This window comes from Hyperolius riggenbachi, chromosome 7 (assembly GCF_040937935.1).
Source record: "Hyperolius riggenbachi isolate aHypRig1 chromosome 7, aHypRig1.pri, whole genome shotgun sequence".
Taxonomy (NCBI): Eukaryota; Metazoa; Chordata; class Amphibia; order Anura; family Hyperoliidae; genus Hyperolius; species Hyperolius riggenbachi.
In genome coordinates, this window is record NC_090652.1 from 238,739,644 (window position 1) to 238,754,716 (window position 15,073).

Below are 15,073 nucleotides of genomic sequence, written 5' to 3' on the forward strand. Positions count from 1 at the left end.
CTTGTGTTGAGTGAACCCAGCTCACTGCATCTAATAACCTGTTGTGTTGAGTGTGAACCCACCTGGCCACCTCACTGCATCTAACTACCTGTTGTGTTGAGTGAGAACCCACCTCACTGCATCTTAAGTACCTTTACTGTTGAGTGAACCCAGCTCACTGCATCTAATTACCTGTTGTGTTGAGTGTGAACCCACCTGGCCACCTCACTGCATCTAACTACCTGTTGTGTTGAGTGAGAACCCACCTCACTGCATCTTAAGTACCTTTACTGTTGAGTGAACCCAGCTCACTGCATCTAACTACCTGTTGTGTTGAGTGTGAACCCACTTGGCCACCTCACTGCATCTAACTACCTGTTGTGTTGAGTGAAAACCCACCTCACTGCATCTTAAGTACCTTTACTGTTGAGTGAACCCAGCTCACTGCATCTAACTACCTGTTGTGTTGAGTGTGAACCCACCTGGCCACCTCACTGCATCTAACTACCTGTTGTGTTGAGTGAGAACCCACCTCACTGCATCTTAAGTACCTTTACTGTTGAGTGAACCCAGCTCACTGCATCTAACTACCTGTTGTGTTGAGTGTGAACCCACCTGGCCACCTCACTGCATCTAACTACCTGTTGTGTTGAGTGAGAACCCACCTCACTGCATCTTAAGTACCTTTACTGTTGAGTGAACCCAGCTCACTGCATCTAACTACCCAGTACCTGTTGTGTTTACTTAACCCACCTCATCACTGCATATACCTAGCCTTGTGTTGAGTGAACCCAGCTCACTGCATCTAACTACCTGTTGTGTTGAGTGTGAACGCACCTGGCCACCTCACTGCATCTAACTACCTGTTGTGTTTAGTGAGAACCCACCTCACTGCATCTTAAGTACCTTTACTGTTGAGTGAACCCAGCTCACTGCATCTAACTACCTGTTGTGTTGAGTGTGAACCCACCTGGCCACCTCACTGCATCTAACTACCTGTTGTGTTGAGTGAGAACCCACCTCACTGCATCTTAAGTACCTTTACTGTTGAGCGAACCCAGCTCACTGCATCTAACTACCCAGTACCTGTTGTGTTTACTTAACCCACCTCATCACTGCATATACCTAGCCTTGTGTTGAGTGAACCCAGCTCACTGCATCTAACTACCTGTTGTGTTGAGTGTGAACCCACCTGGCCACCTCGCTGCATCTAACTACCTGTTGTGTTGAGTGAGAACCCACCTCACTGCATCTTAAGTACCTTTACTGTTGAGTGAACCCAGCTCACTGCATCTAACTACCTGTTGTGTTGAGTGTGAACCCACCTGGCCACCTCACTGCATCTAACTACCTGTTGTGTTGAGTGAGAACCCACCTCACTGCATCTTAAGTACCTTTACTGTTGAGCGAACCCAGCTCACTGCATCTAACTACCCAGTACCTGTTGTGTTTACTTAACCCACCTCATCACTGCATATACCTAGCCTTGTGTTAAATGAACCCAGCTCACTGCATCTAACTACCTGTTGTGTTGAGTGTGAACCCACCTGGCCACCTCGCTGCATCTAACTACCTGTTGTGTTGAGTGAGAACCCACCTCACTGCATCTTAAGTACCTTTACTGTTGAGTGAACCCAGCTCACTGCATCTAATTACCTGTTGTGTTGAGTGTGAACCCACCTGGCCACCTCACTGCATCTAACTACCTGTTGTGTTGAGTGAGAACCCACCTCACTGCATCTTAAGTACCTTTACTGTTGAGTGAACCCAGCTCACTGCATCTAACTACCTGTTGTGTTGAGTGTGAACCCACCTGGCCACCTCACTGCATCTAACTACCTGTTGTGTTGAGTGAGAACCCACCTCACTGCATATAGCTAGCATACCCCCGAGATGGACAAAATGGACAAACCAGGTAGAGGAAGAGGTAGAGGCAGACCCAGAGGAAGGCCACCAGGCACCGGCAGGTCTGTGGCTGTGCGAGGTGGTGTTGCTGTGATTTCATGCGGACCTGCCCCAAAATACAGTGCTCAGAAGAAGGCACGTGCCATCACTTCCCAAAATCGTGAGGAGGTGATTGAGTATTTAGCACAGAACACCTCATCTCCCGCAGCCACCAGCGCTACAACAAGCACCACATCCGCTGCATTTGACACTCAGTTATTTGGTGGTGGTGGTGAAATCACTGATTGCCAGCCACTACTGCAACAACAACAAGAAGGCGCAGGTACACCACCTCATACGTCTGAGTTAGGTGGCGATAGTATGGACGTAACGTGTGTGGATGGGGATGATGGTGGACCACCTGAAGTTGGTGCACTTGAGGAGGTGTCTGAGGAAAGCGCAGCTGGCCAGGAGGATTATGATGACGATTATACGGATACCACATATGTTCCCGGTAGAGGAGATGACCAGGGGGACAGTTCAGAGGAGGAGTCAGAGAGGAGTAGGAGGAGACGACTCCATGATAGAAGCAGAGGGAGCTCGTCCTCAGAAACAGCTGGGGGCAGTGTCCGGTGCCATGTATCGCCAGCTATGGCCAGGGAGCACACATGCCCTTCAACGTCAGCTGCTGCCACCGTAGCGCCATCACCCCAGGGGGGCTCAGCGGTTTGGAAATTTTTTCACGTGTGTGTCTCAGATCGGAGCAAAGCCATCTGTTGTCTCTGCCAGCAAAAATTGAGCCGTGGAAAGGCCAACTGTCACGTAGGGACAAGTGCTTTACAAAGGCACCTGGAGAGAAGGCACAAACAGCTATGGCAAGAACACCTGAGGAAAAGAAGCACCCCTCAAAAGACAAGCAGCGGAGAACAACCGTGGCAGCCGTCACAGGGGGCTTCTGCTGCTCCACGTTCCCATGGTATTGTTCGTGGCTGGGGGGAGGAAGAATGGATACACTTTTAAACAATTTAAAAATACAACCATCTAAACTTTCAAACAATTTAAAAATACAACCATCTAAACTTTCAAACAATTTAAAAATACAACCATCTAAACTTTCAAACAATTTAAAAATACAACCATCTATCATTTTCAAAAAAATTAAAAAAAGGGCAAAAAAACTTGCCCTCCGTAAAACATTCTTGGCAAATGCTTTCGACTTGGTTTGTCTTCCGCTGGCTCAAGGGTCCATCTGACCACAGATGCCTGGTCTGCAAAGCACGGTCAGGGCAGCTACAGCATGGGTCTCAGCAGGCTCCCACTTTGGGCCGCAATCCAACCTTCATTCCCCGCGGTGACAATGGCAGACTTGCCCGCCATAACTGGTTCTCGTTAAAGGATTTAAAGTACATTCATTTCAAATACACAGCAGGGCCTCGAAAGTCCGCCTCCTGTATTGTTATTTTTGGTTACTACCTCGGGGCGGGCGTGCATGCCTACCTGCTGCCCTCCTTGGATGTGTAGTGGTAGCCGTTTCTCAGGCTCCACACCGGATTCCATCCCTCATTCCCTGGCCATTACCCGGGGTCACAAATGACAGACTTGCCCGCCTCCATATGATTCTCGTGAAAGGAATGTGGTGTCATCTTTGCCCGCCATAACTGGTTCTCGTTAAAGGATTTAAAGTACATTCATTTCAAATACACAGCAGGGCCTCGAAAGTCCTCCTCCTGTATTATTATTTTTTGTCACTACCTCGGGGCGGGCGGGCGGGCGTGCATGCCTGCCCGCTGCCCTCCTTGGATGTGTAGTGGTAGCCGTTGCTCAAGCTCCACACCGGATTCAAACCTCTCATTCCCCGGCCATTACCCGGGGTCACAATGGCAGACTTGCCCGCCTCCACAGGATTCTCATTGTAGCGGTACTGAACAAGTACACAGCAAGTAGAAAATGTAAATTAAAAACAAAATGTAAGCTTTTTAACAATGCCATGGAAAGTTGAGAAGGAAGTCACACATTACCTGACATCACTGAGTGAGGAAGAGCAATCACGCCATGTTGCGCAGTAGTCCAGCATGGCCGTTACTACACAAACAGCTGTTTGCGGTGCGTTACACAGTGAGTTTGGTGTGTCAGTGTGAAGCAGTACTCTAATTACACTCCCTGTTTGATGTATACACATGCAAGATGTTTGAAAGCACGTTAGGCCTGCAATTTAGCATTCAATGTGATTTCAGCCCTTAAAACGCTGCTTTGCGTCACATCCAGATTTTTCACCGGGACTTTTGGCATGTATCCCACTCCGCCATGCCCCCCTCCAGGTGTTAGACCCCTTGAAACATCTTTTCCATCACTTTTGTGGCCAGCATAATTTTTTCTATTTTTCAAAGTTCGCCTCCCCATTGAAGTCTATTGCGGTTCGCGAATTTTTCCGCGAACCAAACCTTCTGCGGAAGTTCGCGAACCCGGTTCGCGAACCGAAAATCGGAGGTTCGCGACATCTCTATGCCTGTACCATTTTTGAGGTTATATTGCCTCAATGGAAGGTATAGGAAAAACAAAAACATTCACAAAATCGCTTTGTGCAGCGATTGCATGACCGTTCTTAAGAATAAATACATTGTATTTATTCTTTTCCGGGTCAAAGAGTTCACTTCCTGAGTTGTGTCATGGAGTGCAGAGGGCCCAACCGTCCCATTTTCGTCGGGACTGTCACGATTTTGGGGGGCTGTCCCGGGCAGCAGTGGGCAGTGAGGGTGAAAAAAAAAATGATCGAGGTGCCAGCCGCGGGTAAGTGGGATGCGGGACGCGTGCTCCACATTACTACCTCCCTCCCTCCCTTGGAATCTACCCCCCCCCCCCTGTGTGTCCCCCCGTTAGCAGAGTGTGGAGCGGGCTGTCATTACCTGCGTCCATGCTTACCGATGTCCGGCTTCAATCTGCTTCCTGTGACGTCACAGGAAGCGGAAGCCAAATGCTGGTACGCGTCCATGGATACCGGTAAGCTGACAGCCCGCTCCGCTTAGCTGCGCACTCTGCAAGCAGGGGGGAGACACAGAGGGGCAGATTCCAAGGGAGGAGGGAGATAGTATGGAAGGACAGGAATCCCGCATCCCACTTCCGTGCGGCTGGCGCCTCGATCATTTTTTTCTTGCATTGGCACCCTCCTCGCCACTCTCATGGCCATCTTCACCCTCCTCCCCACCCACCCATGGACATCCTTCTCCCCATCGTATATGGGGAAATATGTATTAAAAATTATCAGGGGATATTATTAATTGAAAAAAAAATCAAAAATTTTTTATGGTAGGTGTGACTGGGGGTGGGGTATGCGTGGCTAGGGGTGTGGCCTAAGTGTCCCGATTCCTAGCTTTAAAATGTTGGGAGGTATGATGGAGTGAATTACAAAACCACTATGGAAAAGTGCTTAGAAAAGCACTTTTACCAGAAGTGCAGCACACAGTGGAGCGCCGGGAGGGGAAAAAAAGCGCACAAAAATGCAAAACGCTTGCGTTTTCGATTTTAAGTGTGAATGAGGCCATACAATTAAAAGATCCAACTTTACACCAATTCGATAAATACGATCGGTTGTCCCAAAAAATGTAAAGCTTTTATTTGTTTTCGATCGAATTTCCCAAATTTTGAGATTGGACGTGTTAGAAAATTCAGACCAATTTTATCAGGAATTTTATGGTGTGTGATGGATTGTGACATTGTATTCAACCAGAAAACAATGTAACTATTCAGTACATACAAAACTTTGTTTATTTAACTTGTTTCCCTTTTCTAACCAACCAATTTTTGGGGGGTCTTTTATCCCAAAATTGCGGCAATCTCGAAAATGTGTCTGGTATCTCAAAGATTCTGATCGAAACATCCGATCAATAGGAAAATTGGATTGGAATGCCAAATCTAATCAAAATAAAAAAACATTTGATGGTGTGTGTGGCCACCTTTAGGCTTTCAGCTTCTGGAGAGAAAAGTATGACTAGATCTAGTCAGAACTGGAAGGAATTGTTGTTAGAAGAAAATGGTGAGCTTCTGGGAGAAACTGGTGACAAGGTAAGTAGGAGCCTGACAGTCAGCCTCTCAAATAGTGCAAATGGACATGATGTGAATGTGAAGCAAGGAATACACTGCATTCACTATTAGTGAAGTGGGTAAAGTACATTAATGGGAAGGCAAAGAAGGGACAGCTGCCCATATAAAACAGCACCACTCGCAAATGTATTTAATATCCACATCAATCATTCAAAATAAAAAAAAAAATATTATTAAAGACCGTGGGCTTGAAAAACTAAAGTACAGTAAAGTTGCTGTGTGTAGGGAGTGCATGGCAATGTTACCGTTACTAGCACAGGGGCGGTAAACCATTAGTGGGATGTGTTTCATAGTTACATAGTTTGGTCAAAATAAAAATAAAGCACCATCCTGAACCTGGACATATCCCAGTTGATCCAGGGGAAGGCAAAAAACCTTACAAGGCTTGGGCCAGCCTTAAAAGGGAAAAATTCCTTTCCGACTCCAGATGACAGTCAGATAAATCCCTGGATCAACATCACTGGGCATTACCTAAACATTATACCCATGGATGCCCTTTAATGTAAGAAAAGCACCCAAGCCCTCTTTAAATGCAGATATAGAGTTTGCCATAACTACTTCCTGAGGTAAGATGTTCCAGATTTTAACCACTCTCACTGTGAAGGACCCCTTTCTAAATGGATGTGCGTTACCGTGTTAACACGTGCATTGCTATGGTAATGCACATTACCTTGCTTGTTACCATAGCAGTGCGCATGTTAACCCGGTAATGCGCGTGGTGCTAATAGGTTAATGACAGATAACCCCCCTGCTCTAGTAACAGTAACGTTTCTGTGCACTCCCTACACACGGCAACTTTACCGTACTTAGTACATCAGGTTTTATGTGTCCTCTTGGTTGGCCATAATTCATATTATAAGTACATGTCATATTTACTTGTATTGCAACCGGCCCAAGAATGGCTTTGGGATGGTATACAGGGGCGTAACTATAAATCATGGAGCCCACAGCAATACTTTAGTGGGGTCCTCTTATGTAGACAACGCTTCCTTTGTCTTTTCTTTTTGACCCTTACAGCCGGGATCCCACAAGGCTCATAAAACAAGAGTGGCCATCAGGATCTGCACACCCATAACATGTGTAGCCACAATACACCTGATCTGAAGTATCAGAGGAAGGGAGAGTTAGCAGTTGGGCCCCCCACACCTCCAGGCCCCCCTGTAGCCGCAGGGGCTGCTCCTTCCTACTTACGCCCTGGTATACCTTTAATTAAATTGATGTAGCACTCAGTATTAAGCGTACAGTACATATAAGAACCCGGGTCATATATACATATATATATATATATATATATATATATATATATATATATATATATATATATATATATATATATATATATATATATACAGTGGCTTGCAAAAGTATTCGGCCCCCTTGAAGTTTTCCACATTTTGTCACATTACTGCCACAAACATGAATCAATTTTATTGGAATTCCACGTGAAAGACCAATACAAAGTGCTGTACACGTGAGAAGTGGATCGAAAATCATACGTGATTTCAAACATTTTTTACAAATCAATAACTGCAAAGTGGAGTGTGCGTAATTATTCAGCCCTTTTTGGTCTGAGTGCAGTCAATTGCCCACAGACATTGCCTGATGAGTGCTAATGACTAAATAGAGTGCACCTGTGTGTAATCTAAAGTCAGTACAAATACAGCTGCTCTGTGACAACCTCAGATGTTGTCTAAAATAATCTTGGGAGCAACAACACCATGAAGTCCAAAGAACACACCAGACAGGTCAGGGATAAAGTTATTGAGAAATTTAAAGCAGACTTAGGATACAAAAAGATTTCCTAATCCTTGAACATCCCACGGAGCCAGGGGTGCCTCTAGGCATAGGCAGTACAGGCCATTGCCTGGAGTGCCATTGGTCCTGAGGGGCGCCATGTTGCTGGATTAAGCTCCGCCCCCAAAGTAAGCCCCACCCAAAATTAAGCCACACCCATGTGGGTGTTCTATTACTTGCTTCTGCTGCATCTACTTAGCGTAAGTTGCAGGCAGCTGACACTTCTGTGCCTTGTGCATCCTTCTTTCATCCTTTGTGCCATCTCTGCCTCCTTCTGTCCACCTGTGCCTCCTTAGCCCTTATTTGTTCCCTTGCACTACCTCTGCCATCCTGTTCCTTTTTCAGTCCCACTCTGCCTCCTTCTGTCCTCCTGTGCCTCCTTCTGTATCCCTTTGTGCCTCCTGTCTCCATGTGCCTCCTCAGTCCCCATGTGCCACCTCTGTCCCCTGCACCTTCCTCTGTCCCCCTATGACTCCTTCTGCCCCCCTTTGTGCCTCCTTCTGACCCATTGTAGAGGGTGCCAGGCCGACCAGGCAGTCATGAGTGCTGTGCAGGGGGGACCGTGGTCACACCCCCACACCAGATGTTTTGTCCCCAGGTGGTGAACAGGCTTGCAGCGTCTAGTCAGTTCACTGGCCTGCAGCCCGTAAGGTCACTTCTGCAGCCTTACATTACGTGTATTTTCTGGTGAAACACTGCACGCATTGCAAATTTTCTGATGAAATACGCTGCCGCATTATGATTATTTCCTGGTGAAACGCTGCTGCATTACGACTATTTTCATGGAAGGGCGCCATGGGGGTGGGGGCGCCACAGATTTTCTCGCCTGGAGTGACAAAATGGCTAGAGGCGCCCCTGCACGGAGCATTGTTCAAATGATCATTCAGAAATGGAAGGAGTATGGCACAACTGTAAACCTACCAAGACAAGGCCGTCCACCTAAACTCACAGGCCGAACAAGGAGAGCGCTGATCGGAAATGCAGTCAAAAGGCCCATGGTGACTCTGGACGAATTGCAGAGATCTACAGCTCAGGTGGGGGAATCTGTCCATAGGACAACTATTAGTCGTGCACTGCACAAAGTTGGCTCTTATGGAAGAGTGGCAAGAAGAAAGCCATTGGTAACAGAAAAGCATAAGAAGTCCCGTTTGCAGTTTGCCACAAGTTATGTGGGGGACACAGCAAACATGTGGAAGAAGGTGCTCTTGTCAGATGAGACCAAAACTGAACTTTTTGGCCAAAATGCGAAACGCTATGTGTGGCGGAAAACTATCACTGCACATCACTCTGAAAACACCATCCCCACTGTCAAATATGGTGGTGGCAGTATCATGTTCTAGGGGTGCTTCTCTTCAGCAGGGACAGGGAAGCTGGTCAGAGTTGATGGGAAGATGGATGGAGCCAAATACAGGGCAATTGTGGAAGAAAACCTCTTGGAGTCTGCAAAAGACTTGAGACTGGGGCAGAGGTTCGCCTTCCAGCAGGGCAACGGCCCTAAACATAAAGCCAGGGCAACAATGGAATGGTTTAAAACAAAACATATCCATTTGTTAGAATGGCCCAGTCAAAGTCCAGATCTAAATCCAATCGAAAATCTGTGGCAAGATCTGAAAAATGCTGTTTACAAACGCTGTCCATCTAATCTGACTGAGCTGGAGCTGTTTTACAAAGAAGAATGGGCAAGGATTTCAGTCTCTAGATGTGCAAAGCTGGTATAGACATACCCTAAAAGACTGGCAGCTGTAATTGCAACAAAAGGTGGTTCTACAAAGTATTGGCTCAGGGGGCTGAATAAGTACGCACACCCCACTTTGCAGTTATTGATTTGTAAAAAATGTTTGGAATGATGTATGATTTTCGTTCCACTTCTCACGTGTACACCACTTTGTATTGGTCTTTCACGGGGAATTCCAATAAAATTGATTCATGTTTATGGCAGTAATGTGACACAATGTGGAAAACTTCAAGGGGTCGAATACTTTTGCAAGCCACTGTATATTTACAATTTAAAACGTTGGTCTTTTAATTTTTTTTTTTTTTGTTTGATTGTGAATTCTGGATGTGGATTGAATACATTTGTTGATAACTAAGTGGTACCCAGACATGTGAATGTGAACATTTACACAGGAAAAACAAAGGAATGTATGTTACTGTATTTGTTTAATAGTGTCAAATTAATGTTCAGCTTCCAAAACAGCATATGGCATGCACACAAATATTACAATCTTGAAAAAAAGAATTACTTCCTCTGTCAAAAAAATAAAATAAAAACATCTCTTCATCTACTAAGAAGTGATCCGAGTGTGAAAGCGAATAGTTCCCAGCATAGGCAGTGTTGTTACAGCTCATCAGTTATGTGTGTTTTTTATTTTTATTTTTGCAGTTTAGGAGTGTGATGAATTTCCCAGCACTACAAAATGCTCACAGTAAAATTACACAAGATGTGGTAAGTACCATCCCAGCCAGATTACATTCACTGCAGGCAAATAAACAGAATTGCGTGTGATTGCTCTGGCTTAGTGTAGCCATCATTTGAAGGGAAAGTCTCTTTTGTTGAGAGTGAGCAATTCCTTCAATTCAGCTCAAACTGCTACAATTAAGCCAAAAGTTATTTCACATTTTTTAATTTGAGGGGTTAATGGGGAGCTATTGCAGTAGACAGGCTCAGACTCGGGGCTTCACAGACAAATAGGGCTTCAACAGGGGCGTAGCAATAGGGGTTGCAGAGGTTGTGACAACATCGGGGCCCTTGGGCCAGAGGGGTCCCAACGGGCCCTCCCTCAACTACTGTATTAGCTCTCTATTGGTCCTGTTCTCATAATAATCACTTGTATAGATACTTTGAATAGTGGTAATCATTAAACAAACTGTTCCCCATCCCCTTTTAGCACCTCTGACACTGTAGTTGCCATTGGCAAGTTTTGGTGCGCCGTATCAATTGTTATGTATAGAGTGCTTGGGGGGCCCCATTGTAAAACTTGCATCGGGCCCACAGCTCCTTAGCTACAATACAGATAGAGTGCTTTTAGGGGGCCCCATTGTAAAACTTGCATCGGACCCACAGCTCCTTAGCTACACCACAGATAGAGTCAGGGCCGGGCCGAGGCATAGGCTGGAGAGGCTCCAGCCTCAGGGCGCAGTGTTGGAGGGGGCGCAGAATTCATTCAGCTGTCATTCCTAATTGTGTTTGAAGCAGAAAGAAATAAGAAAAGGGGATACATGGCAGTGACTGCAAGCCATATAACTAGATATTAAGGTGTTGGGTAGGTTGTGGGCCCTGTGGCGCCTCTTAGTCTAATATCAATCAGTGTGTGATGGCTGGGGTGGCAGGGATGGAGGGGCGCACTTTGGTGTCTCAGCCTTGGGTGCTGGAGGACCTTGTCCCGGCTCTGGATAGAGTGCTTTTAGGGGGCCCCATTGTAAAACTTGCATCGGGCCCACAGCTACACTGGGCTTCAATGAGGTAAACAAAACAGTGAAAACACATAAACAGCCCCTAATACTGCATTGCTATCTTCAAACCAGCATGAGTTCATTTTGATGTTTTGCTGTTTTGCTTGCCACGCCCCTTCTAGCACCTCCCTATAACATCTGCAAGTGTTTAAATGTCCTAGCTCAAGGTGAGGAGCCTGGATTTTGTGTTTTTTTAAATTGCATTTGATCTTTGGATTTTTATCTGGTGCCCTCCCTCTTCCCCTATTAGTGATCTTAACACAAAGCTTGCTGGTGTGTTTGCATGGTACATATGCAGGTACTAGCAGCTCCCTTGCAGGATTAGTTAGATGCACTATCTGTCCCAGGGAGGACGGTAAGGATATGTGCTCCTATTCCCTAGATAGATTTTGATGCGCTGAATGTGTGCATGTTTGTGCTATGCATGTTACAGGGCCAGTGTTAGGACATATACAACAGGGCTACCTCTACGCAAGAGACTTTATTCTTGTAAGAAAGATCCCAACTTTTAGCTTAGCTGTAGTGTCAGCATTGATTGCTGCATGATTTTTGTAAATGGATTTGCATGAGGATTTGCATGAGTGTGCGGAAGTTCATTTTGATGTTTTGCTGTTTTGCTTGCCACACCCCTTCCAGCACCTCCCCATTAAATCTACAAGTGTTTAACTGTCCTAGCCCGAGTTGAGGAGCCTGGATTTTGTGTTCTTTAGATTACATTCAATGCAGGCAAATAAACCGAATTGTCGGTGATTGCACTGGCTTAGTGTAGCCATCATTTGAAGGGAAAGTCAACTTTTGTTGAGAGGGAGCAATCCCTTCAATTCAGCTCAAACTGCTACAATTAAGCCAAAAGTTATTTTATATTTTCTAATTTGAGGGGTTAGCTTCAAATGGGGAGCTTTTGCAATAGACAGGCTCAGACTCGGGGCTTCACAGACAAATAGGGCTTCAATGAGGTGAACAAAACAGTGCAACAAAACAGTGAAAACACATAAACAGCCCCTAATATTGCATTGTTATCTTCAAACCAACATTCAACATGAGGCACACAAGCACAGGCAGTATGCAGAGCAAAGCGGGCGGCTGTTGATGGACTGGAGCAACATGTCTACATGAGAGAAATGCATGTCTGATTAGGACTCTACCCTTGACTAACCCTTGCAGTTTTCCTCCCTAAGCCTGGGCCTTTGGGGCCTTTCCACAAATCTAGTCCTGCTCAGTGCTTCGTAGATTGGAATATCACCCATGTTGTCATGTATCCTCCCTTCCACTGTTCTCAGCAGGAGGAAGGTGAAGCATGTGCTGCCAATTGCCTTCCTTCCAATAGGGAATTCTGAGTGATGAACTGGCTGGACGGTCCTGCACATTCCCTCCACTGTAGATCAATATATGGGTAGGCAGCATTTGAAAAGGCATATTCAGAAGAGTGGGGTGAGGGAAGCGGGAAGCTTGGCACATGGCAGACCACTTGGTATGACAAGCATGTAACTGCCAGATCTTAGCTTTTAGTTTGGATATCACTAATTTAACCTTTATACTTACTATTTATCTGATGTGGAGGTGTGTCTGTGAGCAGTGGTTGCGGCAAGGTCATGGTGGGGACAGGACACAGGGCTTTATTTTTAATCTTGTAATTGGTTAATAAAAGGAATAATATATTTAGCTGAATCACTATTCTCACTGCTAATTCAGTTTGCCCTCTGTAGACAGTATCAAGAGTTAATATTGTTTTATGTACCAGATTGTGTATTATTATTATTTATTGGATGTATCTAGTGCCAACATATTACGCAGCACTGGATAATTAATAAGGTAGCAGACAATGATAATTGGGGTGACAGACAACACAACTAGAAGATTTACGTGTAGAATCGTTACCAACGACCATTTGTGTGACATCGCGTAACATCGTTTAATGAAAGTTTGTTAAACGATGTTCAACAACGGCCAATTACACCCGATAATCGTTGACTTTGAACGATGGTCATGATGGATTCAAATGGATGGTCATTCTGATCTTTATTGACCCCCACGCTGATTACCGCGATCATTCAATTTGCGCCTGTCGTTTGTACCCAAGGTATGCGAATGTGGAAGATGGATCAGAGAACGATCGTTCGTCGCATCTTTTGTCCAGGCGTTTCCCCCAATCCATCTCTTGCGGTCTTTGTGGTGGGTATTCAGCTTAAGACACACAATCATGCACTGGAGTAATAGTTCACATTTTTCTCAATGCAGAGTGAACGATCACGTAGGATACACAGGGAGGAAGGCTTAAAGTGTCCATACATCAGGCGATTTGGCAGCCGATCGACCATCTGATATGATTATTAGAATCTGAATCGGATGAAAACTGGTGCAGCCAAGTGCATGCCTGATGGACGACGCAACCAATTTCGGGCCGAGTGATATTGGGATGAGCGACAAAACCACCAGCGCTGTTCTCACAATGTATAAATGTGCTGTAAGTGTGCAATTATACATTACCTCTCCTGTGTCGCGATGCTCGTCCATCTTATGCCGCTCTTTTATTAGGCCCATACATGCTGCCGGCGCACAGCACGCTGGCGCGTGAGGTTACACGTGCGCTACGTCGGCAGCATGTAGGTGGCTAATAAAAAAGCATCGAAAGACAGACGGGCACCATGACACAGGACAGGTAACGCATTAACAAACACTTACAGCGCAGTTATACGTTAGGGGAACAGCAGCGGAAGCAATTTCATGCTGAAATTGTTCAGGAATTGGCCTGCGTTGTATGGGCAGCCGACAGATCTCTCTCTAATCAGATTCGATTAGAGATAGATTTGTCTCTTGGTTGAATCTGCCCATCATCGCTAGGTGTATGGCTACCTTTACAATCTAAAGGGAGGGAACTAGAGAGGCCATTGTGAGACTTGCAAAACAAAGATCATGCTATCTACAAAGTTTACTATTTTATCTTTGCTCACAATGTGAACTCTGTCCAAAAGTTAGAATGACATTTTAAGATTGTTGCTAATTTAACATCTTCTTCTAAAGCGTAGGTGGTAAGGTTTGTAACACTCCATTCATGTTATCTTTCACAGATGTTTAACAAGCTATGCTCCCCAGCTGCGTGTGTCACCAGAGGAATGACATCTACAGCCACTCCTTATCTTAACAATGACTCAATACACAGCATCCCACTTTTTTGACTCTTGCAGAGAATGTTAATGATCCTAACACATCACAGGTCTCTTTATTGTTTAACATACTGCACACTATTCTTTACATTCCTCTTTCTCTACTGAGCTTGTCATCAGCAATTAAAGTAGCAGCAAAATTAGCATTGTATTATTGTTTTCATGCATTTTGTAGTACAGGTGATCCTCGACTTACCAACACTCAACTTACAGTTAGATCCATAAATATTTGGAAAAACAAAAGTTTGCTTTCCTAAATCAGAAAGAATTTGCGATAATTCAGGTTGGAGTGAGCTCGAGATGTCTCCCAGGCACCACTGCTGAATATATGCAAATTAACTTTTTTCCTCGTTTTGGTTCTGCACATTACCACAATGAATTTTAAATGAAACAACTCAGATGCAGTTGACGTGCTGACTTTCAGCTTCAATGCAGAGGGGTGAACAAAATGATTACATATTAAAAAAAAGTTGTCTCTGCCCAAATATTTATGGAGTTAACTGTACAAACGACCCAGCAAAATGGACTGAAAATGTGAAATTTGATTCTGAATGAACAAATTTTTTTTCACAAAGATCTTAAAGTTTTTGAGAAAATCAATTTTAACATTTTTTTTAATTAAATAATGTTTTTAAACTGGTAAAATGACATTTTGCTGCAGTACACTGAGGGCACAGGGGGACAAAGGTAATGCAGTGGGG

General features: G+C 45.0%; 1 long non-coding RNA gene across 1 annotated transcript in view; it reads left to right on the forward strand.

Annotated features, from left to right (window-relative positions):
* Positions 1–14,515, forward strand: part of LOC137524910 (uncharacterized) — a 43,668-nt gene extending 29,153 nt beyond the window's left edge. The window contains exons 2-4 of the long non-coding RNA XR_011022804.1: positions 10,139–10,201; positions 13,289–13,380; positions 14,277–14,515. This is a non-coding gene — a long non-coding RNA (uncharacterized lncRNA). The remainder of the gene's footprint in view (positions 1–10,138; positions 10,202–13,288; positions 13,381–14,276) is intronic.
* Positions 14,516–15,073: the final 558 nt, after the last annotated feature.